Source organism: Mytilus californianus, unplaced genomic scaffold (genome assembly GCF_021869535.1).
Source record: "Mytilus californianus isolate M0D057914Y unplaced genomic scaffold, xbMytCali1.0.p SCAF_2, whole genome shotgun sequence".
Taxonomy (NCBI): Eukaryota; Metazoa; Mollusca; class Bivalvia; order Mytilida; family Mytilidae; genus Mytilus; species Mytilus californianus.
This window is the reverse complement of record NW_026262668.1, coordinates 41674192-41685707: the sequence shown is the minus strand read 5'-3', so window position 1 is coordinate 41685707 and position 11516 is coordinate 41674192. Positions and strand designations below refer to the sequence as shown.

The 11516-nt window shown below is 33.6% G+C and overlaps 1 protein-coding gene and 1 long non-coding RNA gene across 3 annotated transcripts in view; both read left to right on the top strand.

The window, feature by feature from the left end:
* The window catches only part of LOC127729845 (SH3 domain-binding protein 5-like), a 228754-nt gene that overhangs the window by 166287 nt on the left and 50951 nt on the right, over positions 1-11516 (top strand). The window lies entirely within an intron of this gene.
* The window catches only part of LOC127729847 (uncharacterized), a 48210-nt gene that overhangs the window by 17480 nt on the left and 19214 nt on the right, over positions 1-11516 (top strand). Inside the window, exon 1 of one of the 2 annotated variants that reach the window (XR_007994854.1) lies at positions 1123-1252. The exons of the other annotated variant lie outside the window; for it this stretch is intronic. This is a non-coding gene — a long non-coding RNA (uncharacterized LOC127729847). Of the gene's footprint in view, positions 1-1122; positions 1253-11516 lie in introns of those variants that run through there. 2 annotated transcript variants of the gene reach the window in all.

Genomic DNA, 11516 nt, shown 5'->3' with positions numbered 1-11516 from the left:
TTTTCGCAAGTTTATTGATTTCTGTTTGGTATTAAAATTAATAATTAAGATCCATGTAACATCTGGTGATCAATTTATTTGGCAATCGCCAATGCCAGTCAGCAGGGTTTAAGAACATCAGTTGTTCGACCTGTTAGTCAAATGCGTTTTGTTAAGATATACTTTTCACTTTTTTGGTCTTTTGGAAAATGTTGGTTGTGCTGTATTTAGACCCCTCTACCGAGAAATTTGTTTTACATGCACACGTATAAAAATTGCGGTTTTTATCCAACGCAATCATAGGTTTGAACGTTGTTTTCAATTTAGAGTTGTTTATATATATATATATATATGTCTCTGCTAAGGCCTAGCTAGGTCCATACAACCAGTTAAATAATAAGATCCCTTTTCAATTCCTTGTTATTTGTTTTAAGCTAAAATGAAATAAAAAGTTAAACAACAACTATTATTTTTAATAGATTCTTCTTGTTCAAATTGTAAAAACCTCGACAATCTATTTTTCTTTGTTGTTTATAAGCATGTTTTCCCCTGTTATTTACCCAAGAATTAATGAGTTTGGTATATTTATGTTTCAATCAAGATCCGACTTCAGTCTGACGTTTAACGCCATTTTCAACTGGTACCGTATGTGGACGTTCGACAAACCGGGAACCGAAACGTTCAAGTTCAAGGCCATCATTACCTCATACCGACCGTTAATATTTGTATATTCCGAAGGCATACTGGATATTTTACGGAGGGAACCAACCTATCCAAACCACAACTTTAATCTCAATCTCCTCCTTCATAATAAGAATTTGTGTTCAGAAACTTGAATTATATGAAATAAATGTGTGTGGTGCGTGCATATTATAAACTATATAGTGTAAGGAGCTTTCGTTGTTGTTATTTTAATGGTTATTTCAGCCCAACCGTCAAAAATCGTCCCGCGTCAGTGCAAAAAAGGGTGGACTGATAAAATATCAATAAAGTGCCACAATCGGTCGATTTCAACACTAAAACTTAATTATATCAATTTATCATAGTTTATTTGTTGTACTTTCTAAAACATTTGACATTAAAATGATAACGTGTGATATTATCATATTTTCAAAATACCGCTACGGTTACTAGATGCATCTAAAAGTCGTTATTATGGGCGGGACCAAATTAACATAAATAAACTTCCTGTAGTCCCTCGAACGTGATGAAAAATGTTTACAGTAGAAAAAATAGTTTGCATCTGTCGTTTCATGGACATTTACACCAAAAGGTATTGCTTTTTCCTTTAGAATTGATATGAAAATGTACTGGGAAATTCCTTTATGCCTTCAAGGGTTTACAGAACCCTGCTTACGTTCACCACATCAACTGAGTATATCAGTCATACAGTCATACTGCACATAGGCTACTGTCATAGGTGATAGCATATTTTGGCAGTAGTATAAAGTGAAAATATAGGGACACTATTAATTTACAAGTTAAAGGCGTGTTCTTAGGGGACGACCATTTGATATTCTGGGGGGGGGGGGGGGGCAGCCTTGATAATCACAAAAATAAATGGTTTGTTCTGTGGTAGTTTGAAAATAAATTACCTGACTTGCAATGTATTGAAAATAAATAACTCAGCAGGTCTAATCGAAAGTATGAGATGGCACCAGATTCTTCAAAAATTCATCTTTTTTCCAAAAAAAAAATCGGGAAACACTTCCCATATCTTTTAATAATAACAGTATAAATATTATTTAAATATACTTGAAATGTCAGAAAATTGGTTTCATTTAACTTGAGGTTAATTGTCTCAGGAACACTTACCTCACTTTTATTAAATCAAGGCCGTAACTACATTGAGACAAATGCCTCATGTAGGAAATTTCAAAACCAAACGCTTATCTCCATATCATATTGTGTTCACCGTGAGTGCCTTGCAAAAAGCAAGTTCTGTTCTCCCTCAGACGTAGCCCCTGATTTTTCGGGATCAATGTTTCTTATTTATTTGTCTTTTGTTCATTGATTGCCCTTCTGTATTCTGTTAGTGTTGCATTCATTTTGTAATTTAGTAATTTTATTATTAACTTGATCATGAGCTTAAAAAAACACAGCAGCCACAGACTTAACTATGTGAATTACATTTTTTGCTTTATCATGCATACATGTATTTGTCTTTTGATGTTGTTCCTAGAAACTTAAGTCTCACACTGAATCTATAACGTGATTTTGCTTTGAGACCAAAATATTGTCATAAAATTATTAAAACAGAACTTGCATTTTCAGTTTAAGAAAGGGTCTGGGGAACACCCAGAAGGCATGATTTTGCATCATTTGTTCTATAGCTTCTTGGGCCTTCAGCGGTTCAAAAACCCTTCAAAAAAAATTTTGCCTCGCTCCGCTCGGCGAAACATGTTTGCCAATACTTTTAAAAGAGCCTTAGTTACAACCAAACTTTAATACTGTATATGTATGCAATACATGTATATGCATTGGGGAATAAAGAAGATTCATTTCTGAAGAGGATAATAATTAATTCTGATTAAATGGTACATAATGACTCAACTATACATGAATTATTTATAATAAATAAATAATTTAAAAATTGTATGTTTTTCAATATTATAAATATAGTTGTGAAAATAAATAATCAGTCCCTTGCTTTAATGAAAATGAAAAATCTTGCTTCAATAGTGCAGAAAATAGATAATCTGTCCTCTTAGTTTACAAAAATAAATAACCGATCCAAAACAAATCCTCCTGCCCCCCCCCCCCCCCCCCAGAATATCAAATGGTCGTCCCCTTACTATCATATATTAAGACTGTCTATCTCTCCAATTTTTTGGTATACCTCAGGCCTGTACCAAAGACTACAGGAGATAGTTACATTTGTATATGTGTATATATGTGCTTAAAAATGTGGGGGGTACGTAAGGGTACGATTTCAGTCCGACTAATTCAGTTAATGAAATAAAAAATATATATTGCCGTCTTCAGTATAAATCACAAGCGCTCGTCCCAGACCAGTATAATTTTTCTGAGGCTTAACTGCCCAAATGAATAAAAAGAGAAATTTTATGAAAGACTATTTTTCAGGCTTTGTTGTCAAAAAGTGTTCCACAATACACAAAATCTCTAAATTAACACTCATAAACAAAAACCAAAAAGAAAAGAACGGTCCATTCACATGTACATGTATGGAGAATTTGAAACTAAAATTAGGCACTTCATCAAAGAAATACCAAAATAGTCAAAAATTTTATGTTGTCATGGTCAAACATTTGATATTCTTGGGATGGCTACATGTCTACTAAAGTACATAATTAATCCTTGTTACCCCAATACAATCAACCGGTTATGTACTTGTATAGGATGCATAATGTGCCAATGCGGACTTTAAAATTCTGAACTTTTTCTGACCAGACTCCATATTCTACATAAATTCATGTGTTGTATTTTATTATTTTTGTGATGTATTATGAACTGTGTAATTTTGTTAATGTTCATATATATATATATATATATATATATATATATATATATAAGTGCCTATAAATAGCAGCACATGACATACAAATCTATGGGAGTGTGGATTAATCAGTACAGAGATTAATTCAATTACACAAATAAAATTATAGATTGCCTAACAATGTAATTTTAACACACTATTTAGTATGTAAATATAAGAATGTTTAAAATATTTACAAAATGATGAAAATAAACGCAATATTTCGCTAGACTAACTAGCTTTATCAAGCGTGCATCTATCCAGGTGAAATCGGATGTAGATGATAAGAAACTTTTGCAGCTCAATGTATATGTTGCACTTGAATTTAGCTGCCTTGAAAATAATACATAATTTGGATGAAGTTCAAGATTTTTACAAAATTGGTAGTTGAAGTTAGCAACGTCCATTGGCCAATATTACAGGATAAAAAGGACGATGCTGTGTACTAAATTATTCTTTATCTTTCCTGTATCTTTTCTCATCTTTTTCGTTAAGACCATCAGGTTCTAAAGTGTGGAGTTGGTGGATCCAATAATTTTCTCTTCTCCTTCTCGCCGTGGTGTCCCATTCGGTGTTGACTTCTATGATTTGGAAGGTAACATTATCAAAAGAATGTTTCGTTGAACGAAGATGTCTTGTGAGAGGACAGTTTTTGTTGGTTTTGTACCGTGAACGATGGTTATTGAGCCGAATATTAAATTTGTCCATTGTTTCTCCCACATACTGAATGCCACATGTGTCACATGTTAATATATAAATTGAGTTCTCCGTTTTACAGTTGGAATTAGAGTAGATGGTATAATTTTGTTTAGTAACGGAGCTGATGAAAGAACTGCTTGTATTGGCAGCTTTACAACACAAGCAGTTCCTTCGACCACATTGTTTGTAGCAACCGGGAGATGGAGTAGGCTGCTTTGCTAATACAGATGTCACTAATTTGTCACGGATGTTTTTAGGTCTTCTGAAGGCCATGACTGGTGGTGAGGAAAATACTTTTTTAAGATTTGAATCATTTTCTATAATTTTCCAATGCTTCTGAACAATGGAAGACACATTTTTAAAATCAGGATGGTAAGTGAGTACAAGGGGTGTTCTGTTAGCTGCTTTATTCTTATCTTTGTACTCTAGAAGTTCTTGGCGACTAGTTTTGTTTGCTCTTTCGAAAGCGCTATCAATGATGTTGTTATTGTATCCTCGAACAACTAGATGTTTACGTAGTTGTCCAAGTCTAGCATTTTGCGTATATTCAGTAGAGCATATTCTCTTGATTCGCAATGCCTGGCTGAATGGGATGCCACGGGAGCAGTGTTTAGGATGGCAACTTTTAGGAGAAAGGAATTGATGTTTGTCCGTTTGTTTGGTATGAAGGTCCGTTATAATGGTTCCGTTCTTGATGTAACTCGTAGTGTCGAGGAAGTTTATTTTCTCCATAGATGATTCATATGTAAATTTTATTTAATGGTGGAAAGAGTCACAGTGTCCTAGAAATTCATTAAGATGTTCTTGTGAATCTGTCCATTTGAAATCAATATCGTCAATGAATCGGAACCATGATAAGGGCTGGTATGGAGCACTAGCCAAGAGGCGTTTTTTCAAGTTGGCCCATAAATATGTTGGCATATGACGGGGCCATTTTTGTGCCCATACTAGTACCGTCTATCTGGAGATAATGTCTTTCATTGAAAGAGAAGTTGTTGTTCTCTAGCACTAGTTTCAGAAGTGTAACAAGGCACTCAGTTGGAGGATTTTTTTCACTACGAGTGTTCCATACCTCTTCACACGCTGCTATTCCTTCGTCTTGTGGAATGTTGGTATATAAAGAAGACACGTCCATGGATGCAAGTATAGTATTGCTTGGTAGAGGATTGAGGCTTTCCATTTTCTTTAGATAATCAGTCGTATCTTGGATGTAAGAGGGTAGTTCTTTCACATGAGGTCGTAGATGATGGTCTAAAAATTCTGATATCTTTTCAGTTGGATGACTATTTGCTGAAACAATTGGTCGACCTGGATTGCCCGTTTTATGTATTTTAGGCAACATATAGAATCTTCCGGCCTTTGCTTCGTTCTCAAGAGGTCGGAGATAATCAAAGGTGTCATTGTCTATATGCTTTTTGTCGAACATCTCTTGAAGGATGGTGTTGATCCTTCGAATATTATTTAGTGTTGGATCTGTGGTTAATTGTTTATAAAAAATGGAGTTTGAAAGTTGGCGATTTCCTTCTGCTATGTAATCTGTTTTATTCATGACAACCACAGCGCCCCCTTTGTCGGCAGGTTTTATTACGATATCCTCTTGATCTTTTAACGCTTTCAAAGCAATGCTTTCTGACTTGGATAAATTATAATTTCTTGTATTTGTTATACAGGACTTTATATCAGACCTCACGTAGTTAATGAATGACTCCAAGTTGTCATTTTTACTCTTAGGTGGTTTCCATGAACTTTTTTTCTTAAATTTTGGGATGGGCGTGACTTCTTCATTGGTGTCAGTATCTGAATCTGTTAATCCAGCTTCTTCAAGGTTTTTCTTGCCCCTATTGTAGAAAAAATCTTTCAAGCGTAAACGTCTAGCGAATAAGTCTAAGTCCTCGTCTAGCTGAAAGTTATTTACATTTGATGGGATAGGACAGAAGTTTAAACCTTTACTTAAAAGAGATTCTTCAGCACGTGTAAGTTCTTTAGATGACAAATTTACAACAATGCTTTCAGTTTTTTGTTTCCGTCTTTTGAATTTTCTTTTTCTAGGGACCTTATGGTTTGTTGTATTGATATCATTCATATCCTGATTTAAATAGACAGTGTGAATTTTATCTCTTTGAAATTTATTCCTTTGTTTTTCTTTATGTTTGGATAGTTCAATTTTTTCAATATCTGCGAGGCGACGTTTAATTATTGGTAAATCGTCACGTGAAATGTTACTATTGTTGATGATATCTGATATTTCATTTACAATTTGTTTGTAATTTGTGGTTGTAAAAGAAAGTAACAGTTGAAGTAGCTGGATTGAACAGTTAAACAGAATTTCATTCCAACGGCTCATGAATCTTTTGGATTTATGTCCCGGTGCCTGGGGACTCACTTTGATGTTTAAACCTTTTGGTACAGTTCTACTTTGAATATATTTTTTTAAGTTTGATAAATGATGTTCAGTTTGTAGTTTCTTTTTAGTTAAAGATCTTAATTTCTTGAAATTCAGTGCGCTATCCATGTTGTAAAGATAGCGATAGATTTGAATGGATTACACAAACATTTGTGAAATGCGTGCTACTGAAGATAATAATATAAGTGCCTATAAATAGCAGCACATGACATACAAATCTATGGGAGTGTGGATTAATCAGTACAGAGATTAATTCAATTACACAAATAAAATTATAGATTGCCTAACAATGTAATTTTAACACACTATTTAGTATGTAAATATAAGAATGTTTAAAATATTTACAAAATGATGAAAATAAACGCAATATTTCGCTATACTAACTAGCTTTATCAAGCGTGCATCTATCCAGGTGAAATCGGATGTAGATGATAAGAAACTTTTGCAGCTCAATGTATATGTTGCACTTGAATTTAGCTGCCTTGAAAATAATACATAATTTGGATGAAGTTCAAGATTTTTACAAAATTGGTAGTTGAAGTTAGCAACGTCCATTGGCCAATATTACAGGATAAAAAGGACGATGCTGTGTACTAAATTATTCTTTATCTTTCCTGTATCTTTTCTCATCTTTTTCGTTAAGACCATCAGGTTCTAAAGTGTGGAGTTGGTGGATCCAAAAATTTTCTCTTCTCCTTCTCGCCGTGGTGTCCCATTCGGTGTTGACTTCTATGATTTGGAAGGTAACATTATCAAAAGAATGTTTCGTTGAACGAAGATGTCTTGTGAGAGGACAGTTTTTGTTGGTTTTGTACCATGAACGATGGTTATTGAGCCGAATATTAAATTTGTCCATTGTTTCTCCCACATACTGAATGCCACATGTGTCACATGTTAATATATAAATTGAGTTCTCCGTTTTACAGTTGGAATTAGAGTAGATGGTATAATTTTGTTTAGTAACGGAGCTGATGAAAGAACTGCTTGTATTGGCAGCTTTACAACACAAGCAGTTCCTTCGACCACATTGTTTGTAGCAACCGGGAGATGGAGTAGGCTGCTTTGCTAATACAGATGTCACTAATTTGTCACGGATGTTTTTAGGTCTTCTGAAGGCCATGACTGGTGGTGAGGAAAATACTTTTTTAAGATTTGAATCATTTTCTATAATTTTCCAATGCTTCTGAACAATGGAAGACACATTTTTAAAATCAGGATGGTAAGTGAGTACAAGGGGTGTTCTGTTAGCTGCTTTATTCTTATCTTTGTATTCTAGAAGTTCTTGGCGACTAGTTTTGTTTGCTCTTTCGAAAGCGCTATCAATGATGTTGTTATTGTATCCTCGAACAACTAGATGTTTACGTAGTTGTCCAAGTCTAGCATTTTGCGTATTTTCAGTAGAGCATATTCTCTTGATTCGCAATGCCTGGCTGAATGGGATGCCACGGGAGCAGTGTTTAGGATGGCAACTTTTAGGAGAAAGGAATTGATGTTTGTCCGTTTGTTTGGTATGAAGGTCCGTTATAATGGTTCCGTTCTTGATGTAACTCGTAGTGTCGAGGAAGTTTATTTTCTCCATAGATGATTCATATGTAAATTTTATTGAATGGTGGAAAGAGTTACAGTGTCCTAGAAATTCATTAAGATGTTCTTGTGAATCTGTCCATTTGAAATCAATATCGTCAATGAATCGGAACCATGATAAGGGCTGGTATGGAGCACTAGCCAAGAGGCGTTTTTCAAGTTGGCCTATAAATATGTTGGCATATGACGGGGCCATTTTTGTGCCCATACTAGTACCGTCTATCTGGAGATAATGTCTTTCATTGAAAGAGAAGTTGTTTTATTTCCCGTCTTACGAAAAGAGAAGAAGTCTGTTTGTTAACATTTTACACCATATTCACACGAAAAAAACATGATAACACTCGAAAAAGACCGATCAATTCACGCTTTAAAACGATCAAGGGCACAAAATCGTCTATTTTGTCGTTGTGAAGTTTTCTTTTGATTTTTGTCGAGCCTGCGACTTTTGTCGCAAAAGCGAGACATAGCGATCCTACATTCCGTCGTCGGCGTTGTCGGCGTCGTCGGCGGCGTCCACAAATATTCACTCTGTGGTTAAAGTTTTTAAAATTTTAATAACTTTCTTAAACTATCCTGGATTTCTAATAAACTTGGACAGAAGCTTGTTTATGATTATAAGATAGTATCCAGAAGTAAATTTTGTAAAAAAAATCTTGTTTATCCGTATTTTACTCATAAATGGACTTAGTTTTTCTGCCAGTTAACATTACATTCACTCTGTGGTTAATGTTTTTCAAATTTTAATAACTTTCTTAAACTATCCTGGATTTGTACCAACCTTGGACAGAAGCTTGTTTATAATCATAAGATAGTATCCAGAAGAAAATTTTGTAAAGAAAAATCCTGTTTATCCGTATTTTACTCATAACTGGACTTAGTTTTTCTGCCAGTTAACATAACATTCACTCTGTGGTTAAAGTTTTTCCAATTTTAATAACTTTCTTAAACTATCCTGGATTTGTACCATACTTGGATAGAAGCTTGTTTATGATCATAAGATAGTATTCAAAAGTTAATTTTGTTAAAAAAATAATCCTGTTTATCCGTATTTTACTTATAAATGGACTTAGTTTTTCTGCCAGTTAACATAACATTCACTCTGTGGTTAAAGTTTTTCAAATTTTAATAACTTTCTTAAACTATCCTGGATTTGTACCAACCTTGGACAGAAGCTTGTTTATAATCATAAGATAGTATCCAGAAGAAAATTTTGTAAAGAAAAATCCTGTTTATCCGTATTTTACTCATAACTGGACTTATTTTTTCTGCCAGTTAACATAACATTCACTCTGTGGTTAAAGTTTTTCAAATTTTAATAAATTTCTTAAACTATCCTGGATTTGTACCATACTTGGACAGAAGCTTGTTTATGATCATAAGATAGTATTCAAAAGTTAATTTTGTTAAAAAAATAATCCTGTTTATCCGTATTTTACTTATAAATGGACTTAGTTTTTCTGCCAGTTAACATAACATTCACTCTGTGGTTAAAGTTTTTCAAATTTTAATAACTTTCTTAAACTATCCTGGATTTGTACCATACTTGGACAGAAGCTTGTTTATGATCATTAGATAGTATTCGAAAGTTAATTTTGTTAAAACAATAATCCTGTTTATCCGTATTTTACTTATAAATGGACTTAGTTTTTCTGCCAGTTAACATAACATTAACTGTGTGGTTAAAGTTTTTCAAATTTTAATAACTTTCTTTACACTATCCTGGATTTGTACCAAACTTGGACAGAAGCTTGTTTATGATCAAAAGCTAGTATCTAGAAGGAAATTTTGTAAAAATAAAAAACCTGTTTTCCGTATATTACTTATAAATGGACTTAGTTGTTCTTCCAGTTAACATTACATGCAGTCTGCAGTTAAAGTTTTTAAAACATTTATTAGATTCATAAACCATCCTGGATTCCTTCCAAACTCGAACAGAAGCTTCTTACAATCAAAAGATAGTATCTAGAGGAAAATTTGCAATAATTATTTCCCCATTTTTGTTGAGCCTGCGACTAACAGCAAAAGTAGGCGAGACACTGGGTTCCACGGAACCCTTACGAATTTGTTCGTATGAAACTGAAATGTAATCATATGTCAAAATCTGCAAAAAGCAAAAGTATTGCTGTTTATACAAGTATTACTTTTATTTAAAGTAAGTTCTCTGGGGTAAATTTCAGCAGTATGATTAGGGAATTCTTTATTATTTGAAGCAAAAATGCCATCAAGGTAACGGTAAGCGTTTTTAAATGTATCTATTAAATGGAATTTAGACGAATCTTCACTAAGAAATTGGCCATTAACTGAAATTCATAACAATACAGGAACAAGTTCTGAAGTAAAGTATCATAAGGATGAAAATTAAGAATTGAAAAAAACCATTTGGTATTTCAAAAGTAGTTTTGTAGATAAATTGACTTGTGATTACAATATTTCAATCATTCCAATAAAGAGTTGGACCAAGTGATACCGGAGCGGACTGTTGGTTGCGAAATTGTCTAAAATGCAGGTTGCGGGTTGCGGGTTGCAGGTTGAAGGTTGCGGGTTTAAGTATTAGATATACAACGAGGGCATTAGCATGAGAGGGTGTATCTAATTTACACAATTTTATGATCAACATGTGTTAAAGGCAGGGTATCCAATTACGTTAAACAACATTCTGCTGTAAATAAACTTACACCTAACAATAGAAATCTATCACTTTACATTAAATTAATCATAATATCTTGAGATGTAAATGCACTTAATTGGTCTAACACCCTCAGAGTTTATCTAATACATACACTTTCTGTTCGAAAAGAGAAAACTGAACAAATGTCTGGGGAAAACTTTCAACAAATGCATAGAACATACATACTAAAACATCAAGACTTGACACAGTTTTTATATAGTGGTAAAGACTTATTGCCTTTAAACGGCTAGATGTACATACGTATATCATTGTATATATTTTTAATGAACGGTGTTTCTGAATTTTTTCAGCGAAGTTCTATTGCATTCTTAGCAAGGGTCCTTCTCAAAAGCCTACCTATTCAAAAGTCTTGTTTTCAATTGATGCTCCTTCAAAGTTAAAATTAAGTTCTAAAATGGTAGACGATCGACTTTTTTTAAAAGAGTTATGTCCCTTGGAAATATTAAATTTATGGAAAATGGCCTCGTTAGCGCTCATACAGGTACAATTCTTGCCAGATATTTATAAAACTTATACTTTAGATTAATATCAGCAGTATCTCGGACAAGTTCTATAAAGGTGGACAATCGGATTTTTTAATAAGATGATAAAATTATGCCACTTGAAAATATTAAATAAGTGCAACGCGGGAGACATTGGAACTCCTTTTTTATTGAATATCAATC